This window comes from Numenius arquata, chromosome 2, assembly GCF_964106895.1.
Source record: "Numenius arquata chromosome 2, bNumArq3.hap1.1, whole genome shotgun sequence".
NCBI lineage: Eukaryota > Metazoa > Chordata > Aves > Charadriiformes > Scolopacidae > Numenius > Numenius arquata.
The window spans coordinates 123,505,765-123,529,587 of record NC_133577.1 but is presented as its reverse complement, the minus strand read 5'-3'; positions in this window follow the sequence as shown (position 1 = coordinate 123,529,587).

Here is a 23,823-nt window from a genome sequence, read left to right as displayed (position 1 = left end):
CTCTATTTTCCAGTTCCTAGTTATTTTCCTCTCCAGCCATATGGAATAGGTTAAAATTATAATGGGAAGAGTCTGCTAAGAAGTAACTTAGCAGAACTGTTTAATATAAAGCTTGTGCCTTGTGCATTTCTCCTTAAAGATCTGAAGAAGAATTGTTTTACCATCAGTCTTTTTTTCGAGACTATCCTCCACATGCAGATACCAGGGATGTAATGTTTTTGTATGTCTTCAATTCATTACTTTTGTACCTAACTTACCTGAATAGATTTTACGCATGATGTAATTGTATTTCCTTTCCTATTGGAAGCAGAAAATGCAGAAGTCCAATCTTTTTATTTGTGAATGATGGGAAGAAATATATATTTTTTGTTAAATTATATTTATTTTCCAAAGTAGTGGAACTTCAGAGTATAATAAGTATATATTATTTTTTTAAAAAGCTATAAAATGAAAATACCTTCTTATTATCTCTCCTTGCATTCCCATAGTCAGCTGCTGAGTTTCGGACAAAAACTTTCAATGCAAATTTCAATCTCTTTTCCCCATGTTTAAAATTATAGTTTTCCAAAATGTTACTTCATTTTGAAAAAACAACTTAGAAAATAACAAATCAAAACTGGAGTACAAAATGTGACAACAGAAAGCTGAGTATGGCATCCAAAATTTAAAATTATGTGTTTTAAAATGCATGCATGCATGAAAACTAATGACAAAGGTTTTTAGGAAGGTTCCCATTTTGTAAAGAGGCCTTCCTCAGTCTACAAATTAATCAGCATGAAGAATATTAACAGATTCTTTTTGGGGAATAAATAGAAAATGAGCAGCGGTTAAATTACCTGAATATGCCCCAAACAGAGGGACGCAGATTTGCCCATGGTTTGTTAATGTTTCCCGTCCACAGTGAGCACATGAAAGGCTGCTTCCTCCAAGTGACAAAACCGCTACCTGAATCCTAACCATCCAGGTACTTCAGTTTTCACAGGTAAAGTCTTTAGCCTCCCCAAATATTTTTACTGAGCACATGTCCTCAGCCACTGAACTATAAGGCTTTTTGCCTCTCGCCAAAGTCCCATCAGGTTTCACGAGAGAGGCAGGAGAACACATACCTTGTTCTCCAACTGCAGTGAAGCCTCAGAGCACACTTAGCCCCTTTTTTTTTCTCCCCCCTCCCTGCAGGATGACCAGGGTAAGGAAGAGGAGCTCTGCTTTTCCTCAGGTGCCCTGTAATTGAAGTACACCTCTGGGAGACAGGAGATCTAACTTCAAAGCCCTTCACTGCCCCATATTTACCACATTCCAGGAAAGTGCCAGAATTTTCTGGGCTGGAAGCCCTCTTAATCCTTCCTGTGCCATCTTTCACACTTTGCATAAAATTATTAAATATGCATTTGAGCAGGGGCTGCAGTGAGAGTTTTGGGCTTGTTTTACCTGGGTGCTGCAGAGTCCTGGGCATGTTCCTCTCCGACTCTCTCTTGCTCTATTTTCCTTTGTATTAAATTAGGCTATGCAAAGTGGGTGATCTTTCAGAGGAGAAGCTGTAAGACATCAATACCAAAATACTTTATATCTCCCAGCCAGAATCCCATTAGACACGTGGACTCAAGTCCCTGCAAAGAAAAGATAACTATCCCTGGGCATCGGGGGAATCAATTGTTTCTGTGTTAAAACAAACAAGAAAAGCTTTCTGATACAGTGAAATCTCTATTATTGATGGGAGGATATGCCTAGATAATAGAAAACCTGGATAATAGAATTTTAAAGAAGACATGAAGCATATAACCAGAGCAAAACTTAACTGAACTGTGGGAAATCCAGTGCAGATATCTGCCTCTTTTGGGAAGAATCACGGGAGTAAAACTGGGCTTATTTGTATTCATCTAAGTGCTGGCCATGCCAGACAGATGGCTCCATCCAGAGCCATGAAGCATCTGCACTGTTCTTTAACGTGTTTTAGGAGAGGTGAGGTTCCTCCATACATGAGCAGCTTGGGCCTTATAGGGCTTTTTAACTCAAGCTCGGCACAAATCATTCACTTCTGTACTGAGTCTGGGGTCAGCAGTTTCTGGAGCAGAATAGCTGTTCATGAAATAATAAAGCTATTTTGACCTAATCTGGTTTACTATTGAGACAGCTTCAGTCTCTACATCCAGGACAGAGTTAATCCATCATTTGGGCAAGCAGACTACTGAGAACTGAAAGCTGACTGCATGCAAGCTGGGAACTAACATGGAGGGTAAATGGATGCAATTGTACAATTGGAAGAAACGGCTATATATGAAGAACGGTGGAGAGGCATAGTGGCGTTCACCTTCCACAGTCTGGGTTCTTGTGAAGATGCTGCATAAATTTCTATCTGTAGCTTTTAGCACTACTTATTTAAGATGTAATCTGTCCTGTTCAAAAGACAGATTCCCTAAGACATTGAAAAAATGAGTAGATCTCATTTCAGGAGAGAATGCACTAGAGACAAAGGAGTTCTTTTAGCTACTTCTTTTTGTTGGGAGCCAATTTGAAACAAGGAAAAAGGAGTTCAAAATTCTGCCCTTATCACCACTCTGCTTGTTGATTCATGCTATCATGCAGTGCATGCAAAAGGCTTTATTTGGTGCAACCAAATAAAGCATTTTCTCTGACTTTTTAAAATTATTTTCGTTTTTTTCCAATGCCAGTAAAATAACTGTAGATGTTAAGACAGTGATGTTGTTGTATAGCAGCAATTTTGCACTAATGCATAAATTTAAAGACACTAATTCCTGCTCAGCGATTTCCAGCTCAGGATGTGTGTGGTAGAATTCCCAGGTGCAAAGTTCATCTGTGGTTTCCTTAATAAAAATATGAACTGCTGTTTATGAAGAAAAATTTCAGGGAACTCCTAGGTTGCGAGGCTGCAAGAACCCACATTCATTTAAAATGCAGGGGAAAGTGGGTGCCTAAGTCCCTCAGGGTCTCTTGATCTAAGAGACTTAGGCACCCATACCCCATTGATTCATCCCCCATCCACCTCCTGGCAGCATAGACCTTGCCAGAGCTTAGTGTGCTGGTCTTATATCCCTGCTTGAAAGAACGCTTATTGCAGCCAGATAAGGAATATTCCTTTGGCTCCGACTCAGATGGATTTGAAAAGTATGATTTTTCTTGGAAGAAAACTGAATCCCTTAACTGTTTTCTCCTGCCACCACAGCACAACTACTGATTTACAGCAGCATGAGGTCTACTTTTCCATCTACATAATATTTGGGGAAAGCTTATGGCAACACAACGTGTAAATGAGTATAAGCAGAGTGTGTTTGCTTTTCCTTCCTGCTTGTCTATACAGAGATGATCTTGACAGTATCTGTTTTGTGTTGAATGCTGCATGTCAGGGGTTCTTTACACTGATGTTTGCACTGTAGGTGACAGCTCCTATTTGCCTACTGGGAATAAGCTTCACAGTTTGCACCATCTGGGAAAAAGAAAACCCAGCAAATCCACTCCCTCCTGGAGTAAATCAGGCACAGGAATTGGTACCATCACCTCCCTGAATGTTTACCAGAGGAAGCCAGCTTTAAAACCTGGATGACTCTCCTGAAAAATGGTACCAGGGAGATGCTGTGAATCAATGTGTTTGGGTAGCCCAACCTTACCTCTTCCCTAGCTGGCACAGGGAGTTTTTTTCCTGGGCTGCTCTGAAGATTTTTCTGCTTTCTGGCCAGTCATACATCTGGGCTTCCCAGAACAAGGTGTGGGTCACCATCTTGTCAAGTCAATTCTCTGCTTTTAAACCTTCCCCAATCATTTGCGTAATTACACGTGTACATATGTAGACCCAGGGGTCAAAGACATAAAGGAAATAGAAACAGCAACAACAGAAAAAAATATTGAGCTTCAAGATTAATTATTGTTCATTTCTTCATTCGGGTTTTTTTGTGTGTGTGTTTGGTTTTGGGGTTTTTTCCCCCAAATCTCTTCTACCTTTCTGTTATTTACCCATTTTTTTTCCTTTCCATGCCAGCGGTCAGGGACTGAGAACATGCTCTACTGGTCAGAGCAAACAGCTTTTGAATTTTTACATGTTTTCAATTTGAAACATTCCTAACTTCCACAGGAGGAGAATTATAAGGCTCCCTTTCAACTTCTTTTAATTTATTACTTCTTTCATGAAAGGATTAAATGCATTTGCCACAAGCCCAGTCTTGCATTCTGTATAACCCTCAAACCTCTATCAATTGTAATGTGAATTATTGTGAACATAGTTTTCATGCAGTGCAGTTTGGTGGGTCTTTGGGACAGCACTTGGGTACTTCACCATTATTCAATTTAACCATACAGTTAGTGAATAAAAAACATGGCCATCAACATGAATGTTATTGTTTTTCATAGATATGTTGAAATCTGGTGCAGAATACATTGTTCTCCAGCATAAGTCCTTCTGCAACAAGTGATACCAAGCAGTTCCCTTGTATTAATGTTATAGATATACCAAACTACTTCCCAAAAAAACATATCATTAGATAAACACATACCCTTAATTAAGCTTATTTTACTAATGGAGAAAATTATTATTGCTCTAGATAGATTGTATCAGTAGTTAATTTCTCTCAGTCTTACATAGTAGCCGTTTTCTACATGGAGTCTGTGTTCCCTCAGTATCCAGCTCATACATACATAGTTTTGTCTGCTAGACTGAAAAAAACAAAACCCCACCCCACCCCCCCAAAAAAATACAAAATAAAACATAAAATAATTATGTTTCTGTGCTTTTTGTCAGTGTTCGAGACTGTACACAATTTATCTCGGGGGTTTTTTTGTTTCTTTTTAGCTCAGACAAGATAAGTCCCTCTCGGTGTTTGATTCTGTCACTCTCAGGCATAGTTTTCAAACTTTCAATTACACTTCTGACTTTTCTCTGAACTCTTTCTAGTTGTTTGAACCTGCTACTTAGAGCAGAGGCACTCTAACAAGACCCAGTATTCCCAGAGTGGTAAACATGAGAAATACAGAGGTAATGCAAACTTCCCACTCACTTCCCTTGGTTTTCATTATATTCTTTTTTGATAGGCGTGAATCAGACTAGGATCATGATCAACTACATATCCACAGTGACAGCCCTCCATTTGCACAGTAACTGCATCCCAGGAAGCACTCACAGATTCTAAATGCATTGCCTGCATTTTTATTATAAGGTGCATAAATTTTTATTGTTGATATTAAAGACCATATTAATCAGTTTTCTTCATTACTCTTCATTCTCTTATCACTCATGATTCACCATGTGAAGGTTTTTAGGAACTGTGTGTTTTCAGGACTGTTGATAAAAATATTGGATGGCAATGTAGTCTGAACAAGATAAAAATTCTCTAGAAACACATTCACTTGATAATTCCCCATTTATGAGTGTATCTGGAGACTTAACAGCTATCAAGGTTTTAATCTTCACAATATGTCATATGTTGATTTTATAATGCACTCTTTTCATAGAATGCTGTGTGATAACAGTCAAATACCTTACAATGTTTAAGTACATTGCATCATTTACCTTTATCAACAGGAATGTGTAATCTCATCGAAAGATAGTTTGACAGTTGTTTTTATAAACCCATGTTGACTGACTTTAATTAAATTACCCTACTTTAAATTTTGAGTAGTAAAGCCCTATATCAGCCATTCTATTATTTTGCCTTGTGTCAATGTCAAATTGTCAGGCATGTAATTACCAGATTGTCCCACTTTCCCTTTTAAAACATTGGCATAGAATTAACTTTTTTTCCAATTCTCTGGAATGCTCCAATATGGCAAGATTCATGTAAACAACAAAAACAACAACAAATATTTAAAAAACAAAACAAAACCACTATCACCAATATTAATAATAATAAATATTTTTTTTTAAAATAAAACAAAATCACTATTATTCATAGATTTCCTCACTTTCCTCTTTTAAAACTCTGTAACTTTATCCTGACCTGGACACTAAATTAACACTCCTAAATTGCCTTCTCCCTGTAGGTAATCTTGGACTGGAAAGTGTCACTTATACTATTTCTACACTGGTTTAAACTGTTATTAAGATTTTTCTTTAATGAAATATACAATTTATTCTGCCAATTCACACCCCAACACAAGAGGTCTAAGACATGTAGTAAGTGTTTGTTTGCCTATAAAATCATCACAGGGTTTTTGTGATCAGAAAAAAGTAAATCCAGGTATCCCTAATAATACTTTTAACCTACCAGCTGGATCTAAGCTGTAGGTCAGACACAACCCCCAGTGTACCCCACCGCTCTCATCAATTTTTCACCCAGACAGTCTGAAGCCATTTAAATGCACTCTATCCCCTCCTGCCTGTGGAAAACCATGTTTCCTTCCACAGAAAACACTGCTTGGCTTGCAGGGAAGTGATGCACGCCCAGTTCTCACCAAACAACGTGCAACTGGCACATGATTAGCATGTGTAATCCCCCTGGGAAACTGGGAAAGCCCCATTGGCTTCCTTGTTTAATGAGCTAAAAAGCAACTAAATGAACAGACTGCAGGTCATATGTGTGAGAGGAATTGGGTACCAAGCACAAGACTTCAGCAGGCTTCAGGCGTGGCATTTCTCCAATTTTTTGTGCAGATCCACTGTGTAGGCAGTCCTACCTGAGCTAGTTGGCAATGCTAGGGAGAAGTTTATCTCACTCCAGCTAGCCAAGTCATATTGGTCAAATGAACTGCACCCTGGAACCCTTTGTTTCTCTCCTTGGGTGAAAAGGAGCTCCTCTGTTGTGCACATGTACCTTGCAGATGTCTACAATTGGTCTGGATTATTCCAGTTTGGCCCAATTCCAACACTGTCAGACACTTCTTGGGTGAGCACTGGTCAGTATATGATACCTGATACTTATATGAAACACAGATGCTGGCACTGTTGCTACCAATTTTGTAGTTACAAACAATGGATCCTTTTAGACCTTGAAAGGAATACATGAAATTGCCTGTCCATAATAACTTCCCAAACTAGACCATATGAGGATGTCTCTTTCTGTGGCTTAAGCAACTTTTTCTGAGGGGAAGAAGGTGCAATGCAAGTAGTCCCAGAAACTCCTGTGCTTAAATTGTCTGTGGGTTTACTTTAGGTTTATCTCCATTCCTCCTACTGAGGTTTTGCATCACTCTTGGATGGCCGTTCATCTGCAGTATAGAACAAGCTCTAAGCTCTTGATTTTAGGTTCATATTTAACAGCAAGGCAGTCAAAAATTGAGCACAGTACGCAGATATCTAATTTAGATTTGCCCCATATTCTTTGGAACAGAAGAGAATCTAACATATATATCCAATGATTTCTCAGAATAAGATTTTTCCTTACCATTTAGTGCTTTGTTGTTTTATTCAAAAGCTTTATGAACACCTCATGAACTTGAGATGCTTTTATTTCCTTAAGTGATATTGTGAAAATTAAGGTTTGCAAATACTTGCAGCCTTCATGTTTCGCAAATTACATCAGTCTTTTTCTAAAAAGAAACAGGACTGCAAATGATCTCATGTGTAAAATTAAAACAATGATTAAACTTTTCAAGTGAGTCTCATTCATTCAAAAAATATTTGTACAATCCCTATTTGCAAACTTGCCTTGTTATTTTATCAGTTATCTAAAAATCAAGCTTGATGCCTGGTATGCATATTTATTTGACAGTCACATTTCTAGTCTCACCTGCCTGCACAGGATTTTTCTTTATATTCTCCTTCAGACCTTTCCGTGAAAAAAGCTAATGACTTGTCTGTCTTTGTTCATTGAAAGAACTTTTGTTAGCTAACTCTGCAGAGGAAGGAAGTGTTTTCTAGTAATTGAGGACCGGATCCAAATCTAGCTAAAATGAAGTGTAGAGCTGGTTCAGGAATTTTTTGGTGGAACGTTTTCATCAGGAAATTCCAATTCGTTAACGCTTTTCAAAGCAGCATGCTGGTTTTGATAAAACCTTCATTAAGAAAATCTTCTCATATGCAGTGCACAATTTTTTGGTCAAAACCAGAAACAGACATGCTTGAATCCAAGTTACCAAGATGCCAGTGGCTAGAGCAAACACCCCTTGTTTGCAAGAACCAGATTCAAATTCTTCCTTTGCAGCAGTCAGGGCAGCAATTCAAGATCAAATTTCTCTCGTCCTTCAGGAAGGCATACAGGCCCATGGCTATTTATTATTCCTTACTTTCCTTCCAATGTGAAGAGGGTCATGTCCCATCCAACATCTTTAATTTCTTGTGAGAAAGAACCACAGTTTGACATTGCTCCAGAAGAGAGGGTCCTTCCTTGGTATCTGGCTCGCATTCTAGTTTCAATACTTGTGGGCAGATCCATGATCTACCAGATCCACGTCTAGATTCTGTTTAGATCCAGAGTTGCTACTGTGACTTTTTACATTTCTATTTGAAAATAGTTTTAATTTCCTCATTTTCAGTGTATAAAATCACATCAAAAGGAAAGAGCTTCCTGTAAAAGATTCCCTCTGTGTTGACTTCTGGTCTGTCTATCCATCAGTAACTCATTGTCATTTTTACAGACAGGTTTGAAGGAGAAGATTTTAGAAAAACAGAAGTTCTCTGAGAGTAATTTAGCAATGGAAGATTAACAGTTCATAGGAAGGAAATGCAAAAGAAGCATCAAGTGTGGGAGGAAAAGAGCACAGAAAAGGAATGCACAGATCAGACCGCATAGGTAAGAGGGTTAACAGGAGCACTTATGCAGTATAGGAAATAAGTCTCAAGATGATGAAATGTGCTGGAAGAGGCAGAGATTTTTTAATTACATAGAAGTAGACTATTTTCCTATTATTTTCCTGATGAAATTTCAATTTCTAAAGATATTAGGTCACCAAACAAGCCATTTTCTGGTAAAGATTTCATGGTACCCTTCCTCTCCACTTCCCTCACCCCTCCTACAAGATAAGAGTCTCCACCCTGTAAACTTGTAGGCTTAGAAGACATGTTTTAACATGCCTCTACCAGCTCAGAAGTCTGCCTATCAAAGGCTCCCTTTTGCAGTTGACATCTGCTCGAAGCTTCAGGTGTACCCTAAGACAGGTTTCATGAAAGTGCAGGTAAAGGGGATTTACTCACAAAAGCCGGGCACAAGCCTTAGCATAACTTGGAGCTCAGTGGGAACATTGGGGCTTTGTTCAGAAGTTAAGCTTTACCTCTTTAAAATATGGCTGTTTTCTTTTCCCATTGTGAAAAGGGGTAACTTCTCTTCTGAAGTATCTTCAGTGCAGCAGAGAGAGAGGAATGCATATTTCTCTATTGTATCTGCTTCAAAGAGTCTCATTAAACTTATGAAGTTACAATGTTGAGTCTACAACATAATGGCAAGATGCCTTGTAATTCTGCCTTACAATTAAGCTCTCAGACAACAGATTCTCCCAGCCCTTAAGGGCTGTGCTCAGGAAAGCCTTAACAACCCAGAGAGTGAAGCAGGTCTGTGTGCAGCATTAAAGTGGAGTGAAGGAGCTTAACATAAAGCCAAGGTAAAACAAAATAGATGAGAGACTGGCAGATGACTGAAACACTGCTTTTGGGAACCCTCAGGGCTTTCTTACTATCTTTTGAATCTCTGCTGATCAACGTTTTTCTGGCTCCTGTCTTTTCTGCTGTCTGTTTGGTGGGAGACAGTTTCAGATGAACCAAGCCCGTATGCAGTGTTTAGGCCAGATTTAGATTCAGTATATTTAAGCCAATTTTCACCAGTCCAGCACAATGGCCCGAATGACCTTTAAGTCAATGAATCCAAAATTTATATGAAGCATTGTCTTAAACTTGCCAATTATCTCTATATGGAAGTTAAAAATACGATTTTCTTATTCATTTACTCAGCTTGAATTCCCTTAAGATGAAGGGCTGGATGTTTTGATTATTACAAAATCCTTTCCTCTGGCCTCCAGACATGCAACTTGCTGTGCTCAGACCCATTCAGAATACTGCACATTCTTCCTGTGCTTTTGCTATGTAACATTTCCCTTTTGCCCTGTTACAGGCTCCCCCTTCTCTATCAAGTCTAACAGAAGCTGCTTGTCTTCAATTTTAAGGTCTTTTCCAGGTTTCCAGATTTCTTTCTCTTTTATTACCTAAACGTTAACTCTGTGCCCATCTAGTGTGGGTTTGTTTGTCTTTTTTTCACTACTTGCTCACTTTCAGACAAGGAACTCAATGTTTCTTCTTATTTTCCATGAACCTCACCTGATTTCCAAACTTATTTTAAACACAGAGCTCTATGACATTAGAAGACTTTTTGGTGCAGTAGGTTGCCTTATGACTGAAAGTACCGCTATTGTGACACCACGATTCAGTCATCTTTTCTGTCATAACAGGTTCAAGCATGTGATACATTAAGGGCTTGTGATGGCCACAAATGCAGTAAGATGGTTGATGGGTATGCTAGGTGACTAAAATGCTGCTTTTTCTTTCATATAACTGGTTTTACATTCCTCACCCAGTAGGAGAATCCAGCATTTTGATCCAATACTACAGAATATTTTAGTGTGATACTGTTAGAGCAGCTGAGAATATCCATCCAGAGAGAAGGTAGATGCGCCATCACTGTAAACATTCAAGGCCAGGCTGGAAAGGGCTGTTAGCAACCTGATCTAGTTGAAGATGTCCCTGCTCATTACAGGGGAGGTTGGCCTGGATGACCTTAAAAGGTCCCTTCCAACCCAAACTATTCTACGATTCTATTCCATGAGTCTATAGATTTCCAGAACAATTCCTATGTCCTGCAACACTTTCTTTTTCCACATCTCAGACTGGACTGAGAAGAAGGAAGGCTGATGACTGAATGTGTGGTTCAGATGGCCCAGAGAGACCCTGCAAGCCTTAAGGTTTGAGATTGTCTCTTTACTTTTTGCCTGTAGAGCACTTAATACAGTGGAGTTGTAGTTTGTAAAGACAATGGAATATTATAAAACCAAAAATCATCACAATATGAAACCTCCATATGTCACAAATACTTCCATTACTAATACATTTTCTTTCAAACAGCTTGTGCCAGAGTTCTCCAGAAGCAGCAGAAATACTAACTTGTACCTTTACATGTGTAATTGCTTACTAAAAGTGCACAAAGCTCTATATAAAGTTACTGGGTCATGTAAGGCCAGCTATCCTAATTTCTCCTGAAAAATCTCCCTTTTAAGAGCTACATACTTTCATGTTATCCAATTTTATCTACTTCAAATTTAGATGTTCCGCGGGTGTTATTCTTTACTCTTCCACCATAGTCAATGGAGATGGGTACTCAACTCAAAACAGCAGTTGTTCACATTTCAACATTGGTGAGATAAATAACTCTAAACATGCCAATACCTCTCTACTAACTTTTAAGCAATTAACTTGAAGAAGGTGCTTAGATGAAGTCTGGTGAAACAGTGTCCTTATGCAGTTTGACCTACACAACTCATTCTCTTCATACAGTCTGGCAGGATGAGCGAAGGTTAGGTTCATGTACGAGGCTGTGTGGTTGTCCTACCTGTGTACAAGACTCATACAGTGAAATCCTGGCTCCCCTAAAGCTAATATGAAACTAACCATTTACTTCAGTGAGACCAGAACTGAAATCAACACAAGAATTTTAGTTATGGTATATCACACTACATCTTCCCAAATGATTCCTAGAATAGCGCAAAATTTTTTTTAAAAGATAGGTTCATAAAAAATGGTTCAATATAGTAGTAGGGTCCCAAGGACCAGAGTTAAAGGCAGTTGGAGATGTTCCAAATTCTGTTACCTGAGCATGTCTGAGCTTCCCCATTTTTATAATAATGATATCAGTTGTTAACCTGCATTTTAATTTACACTATGACCAGCAATAAGTAAAAAACCATCACCAATGACAAAAAAGTACACGTGGGCTTAATACTTTTACCTACTTGTCAAGTGTAAGGTAAAATATATGAATGTCTGCAAGGAGTACAGAAAAGTTGAAATAGTAGCTCTGGCAAGACTGCTTAAACTAAAGAATCATGCCAAATCCAACAGCAAAACATAAACCTTAGATTATCCCACCAAGGAAGAACCATTATGGTAAGAGTAATCATAGGTCCTTGAAATATCAAGTGGATCCGTAAAGAACACACGAAGATGAAATAATGCAATTTCCACTGACTTATAATTAAAAACACCAATGCAGTCACCCTATCCGGACTTTGGGTAACATGAGAGGAGTTCTCTGGCTAAACCATGACATTTTAGTGCATTAATTCATTATCACACATACAGCTTTTGCTCCAGTGATGCACATCAGCTAGTATTGGATCAGTAGTGCTCACTATGCAGTTCACATACCTGGCATAGGTAATAGGGGGCCTTTCCAAAAGATAATGTGTCAAAACAAATCTGCCATTTAGATTATCTGAAAGGGAAATGTACAGTCAGTAGCACTTGGCCTTTCATATGCTAAACCCTTGATATAATCCCAAACACAATAAAACTGTCAGAATATTTTTTCTACCCACTTCTAATAGGACATACATTAATTAAAACAAGCAATGTGTAATAGGATGCAGAACTTGCTCATGTATTGAATTTCAGAGATGAGAATTCCTTCAGATTTCTGCTTTGCAGTCGAACATTGGCTTTCTAAATCTTAGATACAATGGGGGCATATAGACTGCTGACTTCTCTCTGCCAATCAGAAAGGACTGACTGTACACAAAAGTCTGGTTCAGGTCTTCATTCCACTTTAATTATTTCCAAAACTGAGAGCATCAATCATCCATGGAGCTATGCTGCTGAGCCTTCTCTGCTCTCCAGAAATACCTCCTCTATGAACCATTTGATTAATAGTCACAAACTCTCGATTCTAGTCGAAAAGGTAACTTCCATCATATAGCTACCCCTCCCCAGCTGAGCTCTTTTGATCTCTGTAGGAATTAGGAAGGACTTTATAAATAAAATATTGGTTCTGGATAATATATATAATACATTTTCCATCATCTAAAGAGAAGGGAGAGAAAGTCTTCAGCTTAAAAAACTGAAATCCTCCCATCTCTTCTATTTCCTCTCTCCTGTGAAAGAGGCTATTGCCAAGCTCATCCATGCTGTCATGAGAAACAGCACTTCTACTACAGATATAGATTTTTTTCCATTTGACTACACAACCCAGGAGGTCTGTAGGTTCAAGTGTTAGTTTCCTGAAGATACTTTACCCAATACTTAACTGATTTAGAGAGCAAAACTGTGAAATTCAAAAAAGTTGGTTGTCTCCTTTACTTCTGTTTTTGTATACCCCTCAGTGAAAGACCTAAATTTAAATTCACGGTTCCTCTTCATAATATTGACTGATTCACAGTTCTTAATATTTGTCACTATTGTTTCATGACTCAATCCATCCACTATCTGAATTTCATTGAATAAAACACGTAAAAGAAAACAGGTAAAAGAACTTTCTTTTTTTCATCTATAAGCCAATACAGAATATCCTGAAGGCTGCAACTGCTAAATCAATTGGTATTTAGTTCCTTATTTAAAAAGGCTCCATTGTTTCTGTTGGTTAAATGTATATTTTTTGAGAATATGATCCATAATGTTTCACAATACAATTAGCTCATTGGTCAAGCAGATAATTGTCTTAAATTTAGTGAAATTTATCCATTACCAGAGGTGTCCCAAGGAAATGGATTCTAAAACCTGAAAAAAACCCCAGCCTCATGGGAGTTAATGACCTCAATATAGCAAAGAGGCATTTCTGATTTTTTTCTCTTCTCCCCACCCACCCCTCATCCCCCCCCCACCAAAAAAAAAAATATCTGCAGATTTTAGCAGTCTAAACTCATATGGGTTATTTACACAACAGGAAAATAAAGATCTAAACTCAAATTCTCTCCTCTGTAAAATGTTAAACTGGTTCATCTTTTTTTTGTATTTATATTTGCAAATGCATTTTAAGCCAAAGACAAAATTATTCTAGCTGAGATTAAAGCTACCATGGAAGCACTTCCTCTGCATCTTAACATCTCTTCTTACCCTTGCCACCCAGGGTAGAGGAAAACTTACATCTTTTGATTTTTTTCTGATTCTTCAAAAAGCATCACTGAGCATCAAATGTTTAACTGAGGTTTAGGATAGCTGCCATTTTTGATGTTTCTTTTTTTTTTGAGCTTGAGTTTTTTTGTCTTTCCTGAGCTTAAGCTCATATGAAAAAGGCAACACTGGAAGTATATAAAGTGACAAAAACATATTCTGCTCTCTAATCTGTTTGTATTCCCTACTGTACTATGGCATCCTCCCTGTTTCTCTTCCTCTTTGGTGTTACAGTAAGTCTAGATCCAAATGGAGCTTAGATTTGCTCTGAGAATGGAATCCAGATTGCTCTGCTAGGTGCCAAGCTTTTCTTTGCAACAGCAAGAAAAAAGAAGAAGATTATGATAAGCCTCAGAAAAGTAACCCAGCCAGTCCCCTGAGCAAACCTAGTTATTGGGAGATCTAGGCAACAGGAAACATATTAGAAATACAAGCAGTATGTTGTCTGAAATGTTACCTCTCTCTGGAGCTTAAGTGCATTACTCCCAACTTTTGTGGTTGTATATTTAGTAGTAAGCAAAATAAGCCACAAACCATTCTGTGATCCTAGGATTAACTGGCATATGACATTTCAGCTAAACCCTCTTCCCCACCACAACAGGGTAGCCACAACAACATGGTCTCTTTGCCTCTGCAAGCTCCTGAATCATATCTGGGTATTGTTTACAAGACTGTTACTTGGCCTGGACCAACAGCTCAACTGTTCCTGCCAGTGATTTGGCTGTGTAAGTCATTGTACGACAGTTCTTGGGTGCCTGCCTTGGCTTTGGCGTGTCCACTAGTGTGTGAGTTCACACACATGCTAATGTGTTAGTTCTAAGGGTATCTCCATCACCTCAAAATAAAGGAGGTATAAACTCCATGTTTTCTCTCTCAAATCTGCTTGAGGGTCAGAAGGCTTTACAGAGGGATCTAGACAGGTTGGATCAATGGGCCAAGGACAATGGGATGAGGTTTAATAAGGCCAAGTGCCGGGTCCTGCATTTCAGTCACAACAACTCCAGGCAACGCTACAGGCTTGGGGAAGAGTGGCTGGAAAGCTGCCCAGCAGAAAAGGACCTGGGGGTGTTGGTGGACAGCCGGCTTAACGTGAGCCAGCAGTGTGCCCAGGTGGCCAAGAAGGCCAACGGCATCCTGGCCTGTATCAGGAATAGCATGGCCAGCAGGAGTAGGGAAGTCATCGTGCCTCTGTACTCGGCACTGGTGAGGCCTCACCTCGAGTGCTGTGTCCAGTTCTGTGCCCCTCACTATGGGAAGGACATTGAGTTGCTGGAGCATGTCCAGAGGAGAGCCACCAAGCTGGTGAGGGGTCTAGAGAACAAGTCATATGAGGAGAGGCTGAGGGAACCGGGCATGTTTAGTTTGCAGAAGAGGAGGCTGAGGGGAGAACTCATTGCCCTCTACAACTACCTGAAAGGGGGTTGTAGAGAGGTGGGTGTTGGCCTCTTCTCCCAAGGGAATAATGACAGGACCAGAGGAAATGATCTAAAGTTGTGGCAGGGGAGGTTTAGATTAGATACTAGGAAGAATTACTTTACTGAAAGAGTGATCAGGCACTGGAACAGCCTGCCCAGGGAGGTGGTGGAGTTGCCATCCCTGGAGGTATTTAAGAAATGTGTGGACATGGCCCTTCAGGGCATGCTCTAGTGCCCGAGACTGTTGGTTTCTGTCTGTTTGTAGGTGGGTGTGGTGTGTGGTTGTGGGTGTTTGTTTTGGTTTGGTTTTGGTGTTGTGTGGGGTTTTTTTGTTTGTTTTTGGGTTTTTGTTTTTGTTTTTGTTTTTTTGTTGGTTGGACTCGATGATCTCAAAGGTCCCTTCCAACCAAGAAGATTCTGTGATTCTGTAAAATGGTTTCTCTAGTTGTTGTGCTACTTTTTAAGGGGAGGGAGACCTCAGCTTGTCTTGTATCCACTTGTTTGGAACTTTAGGTCTCTGAAGTGCAATTATTAAATTTTGTGCTGTTTAGTTCCTGTGTCATACACACATGATAAGCCATGTCAGCTGATGTTCCCTGCTTTTCTGTGATGAGACCTTTGCAAATACCAGCTTGTATGAGTCTCATTTTTCCCAGCATGTACTGCAGCATTCTCATCTTCAGTGCTTGAAGTAGCTGACCTCTCTTCCCTTCTGTCCCAACTTTTTCTGGGACAGATAAAAGTTAGTATCTTATACCTTTAGCTCTTTGGTTGATTTAGGAAATTGCTATCACAGAGTTATTGGCCCCCTGTCATCCTTCTGACTGTATTTTTGCTTTCACACTGAAATCCAAAGAGGGAGTTTAAACAAACATTAATTATTTTTTTTATTACCATCCACAAAGTAGCAATATGGAATATTTAGCATTTATGTGTAACACTTGATTTAGGTAGGAAAAAAGCAAGCAATTGCAAATTGATAACTGTAAATAGAGCCTCCTACATGAGGCTGGAAAAGGCCACCGCCCAACTGCACCTGCCGACTTGTTCTCTGTCAATAATCCTAAATTTAGAGATTAGGATGTCTTGTTACAAGCACGTAAATTAAAATTATGAAGTTCCTTCAGTATATGAAATCTTGAGAATATAAAAGCATTATTTAATTCCACATAACTTTCAGAAACATGTTCATCAAGAAGTTCACTTGAGCAGAGATTCACAATAGCAACTAAACTGCAATGCAGAGCTCTTAGCAAACTGGTTCTTGTATCAGCATTTATAGTCGTGACAAGCCAGGTTCCCCATACAACATATGGAGAAAATTTCAGCAGTGACTGCTTAACATCAAACATCAGAGTAGGGAGATCAAATAACCAAAGGGAGATATGGTACAAAAGTTATCTAAAATCATAGGTAGCATGGATAGGGCAATGATGGCTTGGTTGCTTGATGTGTTCCAGTATAAGAATGAGGGCACATCAAATGAAGCTAGATTTAAAAGATATAAAAGGAGGTAGTTCTCTGACAATGGGTAGCAGGTCTGTAAAATTCCTTGCCAAAGGATATTGTGGGCACAAGAATTCTATGTGGATTCAATCAAAGATCAGGCAAGTACTTAGAAGAGACATCTTGTGACAAACCACACTAGACTTTGGAAATTCCTCAGGCTGAAAAGAGCTAGAAGGTGGAACAATATGATGAGGAAAGTATCGTGTATTTTTAGCTGTCTGCCTCCTCTTCCCTAGGCATCTGCTTACAAACACAGTTCCTTGGGTTTGCCTGTTTGAAAGTTCATCAGTCCACTGGTGATGAAATCTGAGAGACCTTCTCACACATTCCTCTTCATTCAGAGGGGTTCACGGAAATCCAGGGGAGGGAGGAGCTCTCCCTGCAGATGCTCAGCATGATACACTGCAGCGGGGACACCTTGGGTGTGCTCAGATTCCTTGATCCCTGCTGCATTGGACTGCACAGAGGTTTATTCGAGGTACCGGTGGCCAGAGAGGTGTTACTAGGACTGGTGGGGACTTTGAGCAATTTGAGGACTGCTGCTATTGGAGGAAAGAGAGATCTTGCTCTCTGTAGGTGTAGGATGATTTTCTGAATCTTTTAATGAGACAGAATACAGGGGAAAACTCGTACAGGGCAAGATCTAGGGAAAATGCTCTGCCATGAGCACACTCCTTTCACAGAGCAGTAGGGGGTGGAATCCTTCCTCCTCTGATTGGACTCTCCTTTCTTTCTATTATTCAACTTAAATAATTTGCATGCCAGCTTTATAAATTATTCCCATTAGGATAAGAACTGCTGGAAAAAGAATCAAGAAAGAAATCCTAGGTTTAATCAGCAGGCAGATAGAGTACCTTCAACTTGTTTACACAGTTCACTACTGTTTATAGCAGAGAAAGCGATGTTACAGCCTCCAGCAAAGTCTGTACTGGGCATTTCAAGAACACATCAGAGGAGGACCTCAGAGGAGGGATGGCTCCTGCACACTTAGTCTAGCCAATAATTGCCTACATTAAGAAAAGAACAACAGCTTAGTCATCCCTCTTAAATTTGTTGCTGATGCAGGGAATATAGGCAAGGATAAGCTTCCAATATATGGCCTGTGCCAAGCCTGGATCAACACTTCTAGTTGATGAAGGCTGCGTGGAGATACAGTTCTGCAAAGGTTGAATACAGCGTACCCCTGAACCCTTGCTTAGCATCCTGCCCCTGACCACTCAGACTCCCAAAGTACACTGCTGGAAATGGGAAAAGTGAAGATGGACCCTCCATTTGAACCGGTGCAACTGCTCTTATGCATTTGATAGAGCTTGAAATAGATAATGAAGTTCAGGGTCCCCATTCCCAGTCCTCTCTCCAAGGCTAGAGACATATTTGCGCTTTCCCCCCTCCTCTCTGACTTTAGACTAAATTGCTCAGATGAAGCAAAGAAATGCCTACTTAGTGCATGCAGAGTAGCATTTGCATGCGAGGATCGAGTTCCTCAGTGATGTCACGGATAAAACACTTCCAGTCAGAAGTTTCAATGCCTGGAAATTTTAATCTATTAAATTTAGTTGCTGAAGGTCATCTGGCATCTTCAGAAGAAGGTGGTAACTGAACAAGAGTTTTAAGAAAATGCTGATTTTGGCCCAGTGGTTTCCATTGCAGCAGATGAGAGCATTCAGGGCTGTGCTTGACCTAGAGAATGACCTATTCCTCTGTACCACAGGAAATCCCTTGACAAGCTGTTCCAGCAAGGGGTTGGGAATAACAACAGCAGCCAAAAGGGAGGAGAGCTATAGAAAGGTGAGGCAAGGAGCACACTGCAACAGCCCTGAAGGGTCACTGAACATGAAGTGTGCTTTATGTCACTGTGTCAAAATTATCTCCCCATGGGATGGCTGTCTCCTGGCATACAGACATTATTGCTATGGAGGGGACAGCCTACTTTAAATCCTCAAGTGGGGGAGGTTTAAATAGAATAGATCATATTGTAAAACTAAGGTTAAAATGGAATAGATCATATTGTAAGACTTCCTGTCCCAAGGGCAGCTTAGCATATGTCTGGAAAATAAAACTTTTAAAGTAATTTATTTTCAAAGGTCCTCATCTGTCCAGCATATTGTAGCCATACATTTGCCTTGAGCAACAGCTTCCTTGATTTTCCTGTGAACTATTTTTATACGTACTTTTTTAACATCGCAAGTTTCATAAGGATGAAGGCCCACTCTCATCAGACCATCACTCTGGTAGGACAAAACACTTTCAGTCAATTTGCAGTCTTTGGAGTTGACTTAACAGAGAATAAGCACATAAAAAAGCAGCTTCAGTCTCTGATATCATACCAGCTCTCATATGTACATACTGCACCCACTAACTTGGAAATCCACCAGAATTTTCTGATCTTTTATAAGAGCAGCATAATTCAGAAAACAATACATATATCTCAGTGCAGCTATTTAGCCTTTTTTGGCTCATGTCTTCCTGTATGTTATAGTTCAGCTAGATACCAATAAACCTGAAACATAATGCAATGAAACTCTGTTGTTTATTCTAATATTGTTATCTAGGACAAAATGAAACTAGAATTGCATTCACTGGGATGAGCAGGGTTCATTTATATTTTCAAAGATCTAGCATAGTCCATGTAATTTTACAAGTAATTGTGTTACATAGAGATTTTCTTTTGGTCATCAGTTCTTCTTACATTACATACACAGTTGTTTTATTAGTTCAAGAGCATACATAGTGGATGATAATTTAAGAATACTGCTCTGATGAGCAGTTTGAACAAAATTTCTACAAAATCTACTGGGATTATAGCATCTAAATCTCTTCTGATGCTATAGAGCTCAATTGGAGTAAAACTCATAAAATCGACTATAATTGAAGTCATTCTTACTGGCAGACAAACTTTTGAAGCCAACATTTGTACTTGATTAACTGCAAAAATCTTGAGGGCATTATTTATTTTACAGGATTGTGTATGATGTACATAATAGGTGAGTTGTTTGCTTGTACCTGTTTAAAAGTTATGAGGACATTTATAGTAGTGAAAAAGATTGTTATTTTTTGTGGGTTATAAACCACAACCAAATGGAAGCAAAATAATTGCAGACTATGACAAAAAAATCTAAATGAATAAGTACCAATTAAGCAATTAGAGATCTATTATGCCCCAGCCCAACTGGGAGAGAAAAAGTACCATGTCTAGAGGTCATGTAAGTCCAAGTTTTCTATTGGTAGAAAAAAGTATATAACATTTCAAGAGGTCTGTGGAGCTCTAGACTATAAGCCAGCAAATAATTTCCGTTAGTGTATCTGCAAAAGCCATCAGCAGCAGAAGAACATCAGGCATCTTGGAGCAGATTTACTGTCCCTGCAACACTTGCTCAGAAGCAGGGCTACTGGTGCATATCGACGTGGCTGTTCCAGAGCCGCAGCCTTCTGCTCTCAGCAGCCACCAGCTCACAGCAGGTTTTGTATATGTGCATGCAGTGGGAAAGCTGAGGGAAAAGGCATTCCCCGCTTTATTAAACTCAAGGCTCATAGTCTGGATGGACTTGTTATGACTCTGCAAATAACAGTTACATGTGGCTTTAGAGTTTATCTAGCCTGTCTGTGAATTTTGTAATGGATTGTGGCTTACCATGGTAATTAATTTTTGTCTGGTTTAGGTCCTTAACATCACTAATCAGAAAGTCTTGTTGTGCTCCTGTTTTTCATAGTGTATATCATAATAGCAATCTACTAGGAGGCACTATGCTCGGTAATCTGAATTGGCTTGCCCCCATTGAATTCATTTTCTCTAAGCTAACTTTGCACCAGTTGAGAAGTTTGTCCACCAGTTTTGCTTGAGGACATAAAGCAGACATGAACTAATGGAGTTTGAGGAAGGCCTTTAGACTGACATTAAAATAGCAGGTTATCAGAAAAACTTGTTGCAATTATTGCCTTCTTTCCACTTCATACATACAAGCATCCCTCTGATGTTTAAATACATTGTGATTTTATTCGTTTGTGAGTAAAGACAGTCTCCTTCCAGACTCTTCATTAATGTTGATTCTTACAGTGTTCCCACATCAACAGCTCTTTATCAGGGTTTTATAGTACCCATGTCCCATTTTCTGTTCAGTAATCCCATTTATTCTTTGAGATTATCTTTTCACTTAGGGTGACTTTGTGCCTGGTTTATGACTTGTTTACAAGGATCTCCTTAGTTACACATATGTTGATGTAAGCTTTTGGATGAACTTTTCAGGCAATCCTCTTGGGGCTAGAATTCACCACACCTTTTTGCTGAGTGGTGTCCTCCATTGGAATCACTGCCAACTTCTCACATGTTTTAAACTTGTCGTGGGTCATGTTACACGAGCTAAGAAGTCAGTCCCAGAAATGATTCCTACACAACTTGTGATGTAACCTTCTGCTGTCGTATAAAAATGGCAATTATCTTTGTTGTTAAAAGAAGCAGTACAGCTCAAACAGCACTCGCCACTAAATTATTAAAATTAACCTAATGGTGACTTTAGGTCAGGTAGAGATTTTGCGTTGTACTGTTTTGTTATAAGGTGGAAGGGGGTATTAAAAGTCACTTTTATAACCTGGAGACACACAGTTTTCACTGCAGATAAGGAAGGAAATAATTTTGCTTTGGCTGTACTCACTGAACAAATGTTTCGTTGAATCACAAATTGTCCCTAGTCTGAGCATTTTTGTTGGGAGGAGGTGGAAAACAGGATGTCAACATCTTATCAGTGAAAGACTGAAGCACTCAGAGCTATACACTGGAGCAAGATTTCTGAGAGCACAACCACCTGTGGAGAATGCACTGAACTGGCCTTGAATTCAGGCCTGATTTGTTTATGATCCCAAGCACCTAACATTACTGAAAACCCCTGAGGTATCCTTCCTGATTTCCAGATGCCTCTCCAGGAGTACAAAGAACTGTGTCATGTCTTGGTTGACCTGTGGACTCTCAGATTATACAAGGTGCCTATGTACAAACAACTGAACAAAGCATCTAGTATTTACAAACAAAGTTGTATGAGTCACATTAGCATCTAGGGTCACGAGCAAATAAAAACATTACACTTTGAGCAGAATAAATTCAAACTCTCAATAGCACCTTGGCTCAAGAACAGACACTACTCTGAAAATAATAAGGTGACCTGTCATTATCAACAGCTCTCCCATACTTTCTCTTAGCTATACAGATGTAAAACACAGGATACTGAAGTTGAATGTTGAAAGCTGTATTGGCAAAGCTTTTAGACTAAGAATTTGACAGATCTTTTGTTTTTAAAACCTGTTTGTAAAATCCAAGGGTTCTTTAAAAGGTTTATTTTCCCCTCAAGGAGTCTAAGCAATTGGTGCCAACAGGCCAGCTGTCAAGTTCCAGTATTATATGTGTGTGTAGAGGGGAGCTGGATTAATGGAAAAATTCATAAGAAAGCATTTCAGTGCTGAGATTTCCAAATGGTTTGTGTTAATAATAAAGGGGTGGGAAGAAATAATTTGAAATGATTGATATCTGGATCTGGTTTCTAAAACCTCTGTCTTAACTGGACTAATTCTAGGACATGCCACACAGTCATGGCTTCGTGTTAAAGGAGATTATTAACTCTTATGGCCTCCAGAATGGGTAATTAATTGACTGTATGCCATTATCAATCTTTAATAAAAAAAACATAACAATAAAACCATTTAAAAATCCAGAGGAATACATAGCATCCATTTATATGGATCTCATTAACCTCATATAAAAAAGGGCAGAAAAGATTTTGAATGTTAATGAGTCACTGGAGAATAGGGAATTTAAATGAGAAGGATTAAAAGGACAAACTATCTAGAACATCTGCTAATTTACCAGTCTTAAAAATAAACTTATGATAACAGCAGCATGTGCAGTCAAATCTGCCAAGTGTCAGTTATTTATTAAGTATAGTTGAAGATTTTGGATAATTCCTTTACAAGAAATGGATGTTTTCCAAAAAGACATTTGACTGAAGGATCAGACAACCTCCCCTATTAGTCTAATACTCCAGTCTTAGTCTTTCACTCATGATGTTCTTAAAATTAGGACAGGGGTAATTGGATGATTAGTTATGTAGTAACAATCATTTGTTCATTTCTCTAAAGTAAAACTTTTTTTCACCCAGTCTACAATATAACCTCCTCCTATATAAGCAAGAACATTAAGACTTTGCTGCACTGTATTGTCTTCAGCCATTGAAGTCCTGTGGTGTTCGACCAGGAACTTCCAAAGGACTGGCTCTCATCCATCCCTGGGCAGGGATAAACTCAGGTACTAGCACAGGCTGGGGCCAACCAGCTGAAAAGCAGCTTTGCAGAAAAGGACCTGGGGGACCTGGTGGACAACAAGTTGCCCATGGGCCAGCACTGTGCCCTTGTGGCAAAGGCTGATGGTATCCTGGGGTGAATTAGACAAAGTATTGCCAGAAGATAGAGGAAGGTGATCCTTCACCTCTACTCACCATCGATAAGACACGTCTGGCATGCTAGATTCTATTCTGTGTTCCCCAGTACAAGACAGACACGGACTTACTGGAGACAGTCCAGCAAAGGGCGGTGAAGAGGATTAAGGTATTGGAGGCTGAGAGAGCTGGGAATGTTCAGCCTGGAGAAGAGAAGGCTCAGGGGGATCTTATCAGCATGTATAAATATCTGATAGAGGGAAGGGGGTTGAAAAGAAGAGGGAGCCAGACTCTTCCCAGTGGTGTCCAGTGAACAGAAAAGAGGCCATGGGCGCAAACTGAAATACAGGAAATTCCATTTAAACATAAGAAAAAACCTTTGCTTTAAGAGTAGTCAAACACTGGAACAAAATACTCAGATAAACTGTGGAGTCTCCATCCTTGGAGATATTCAAAC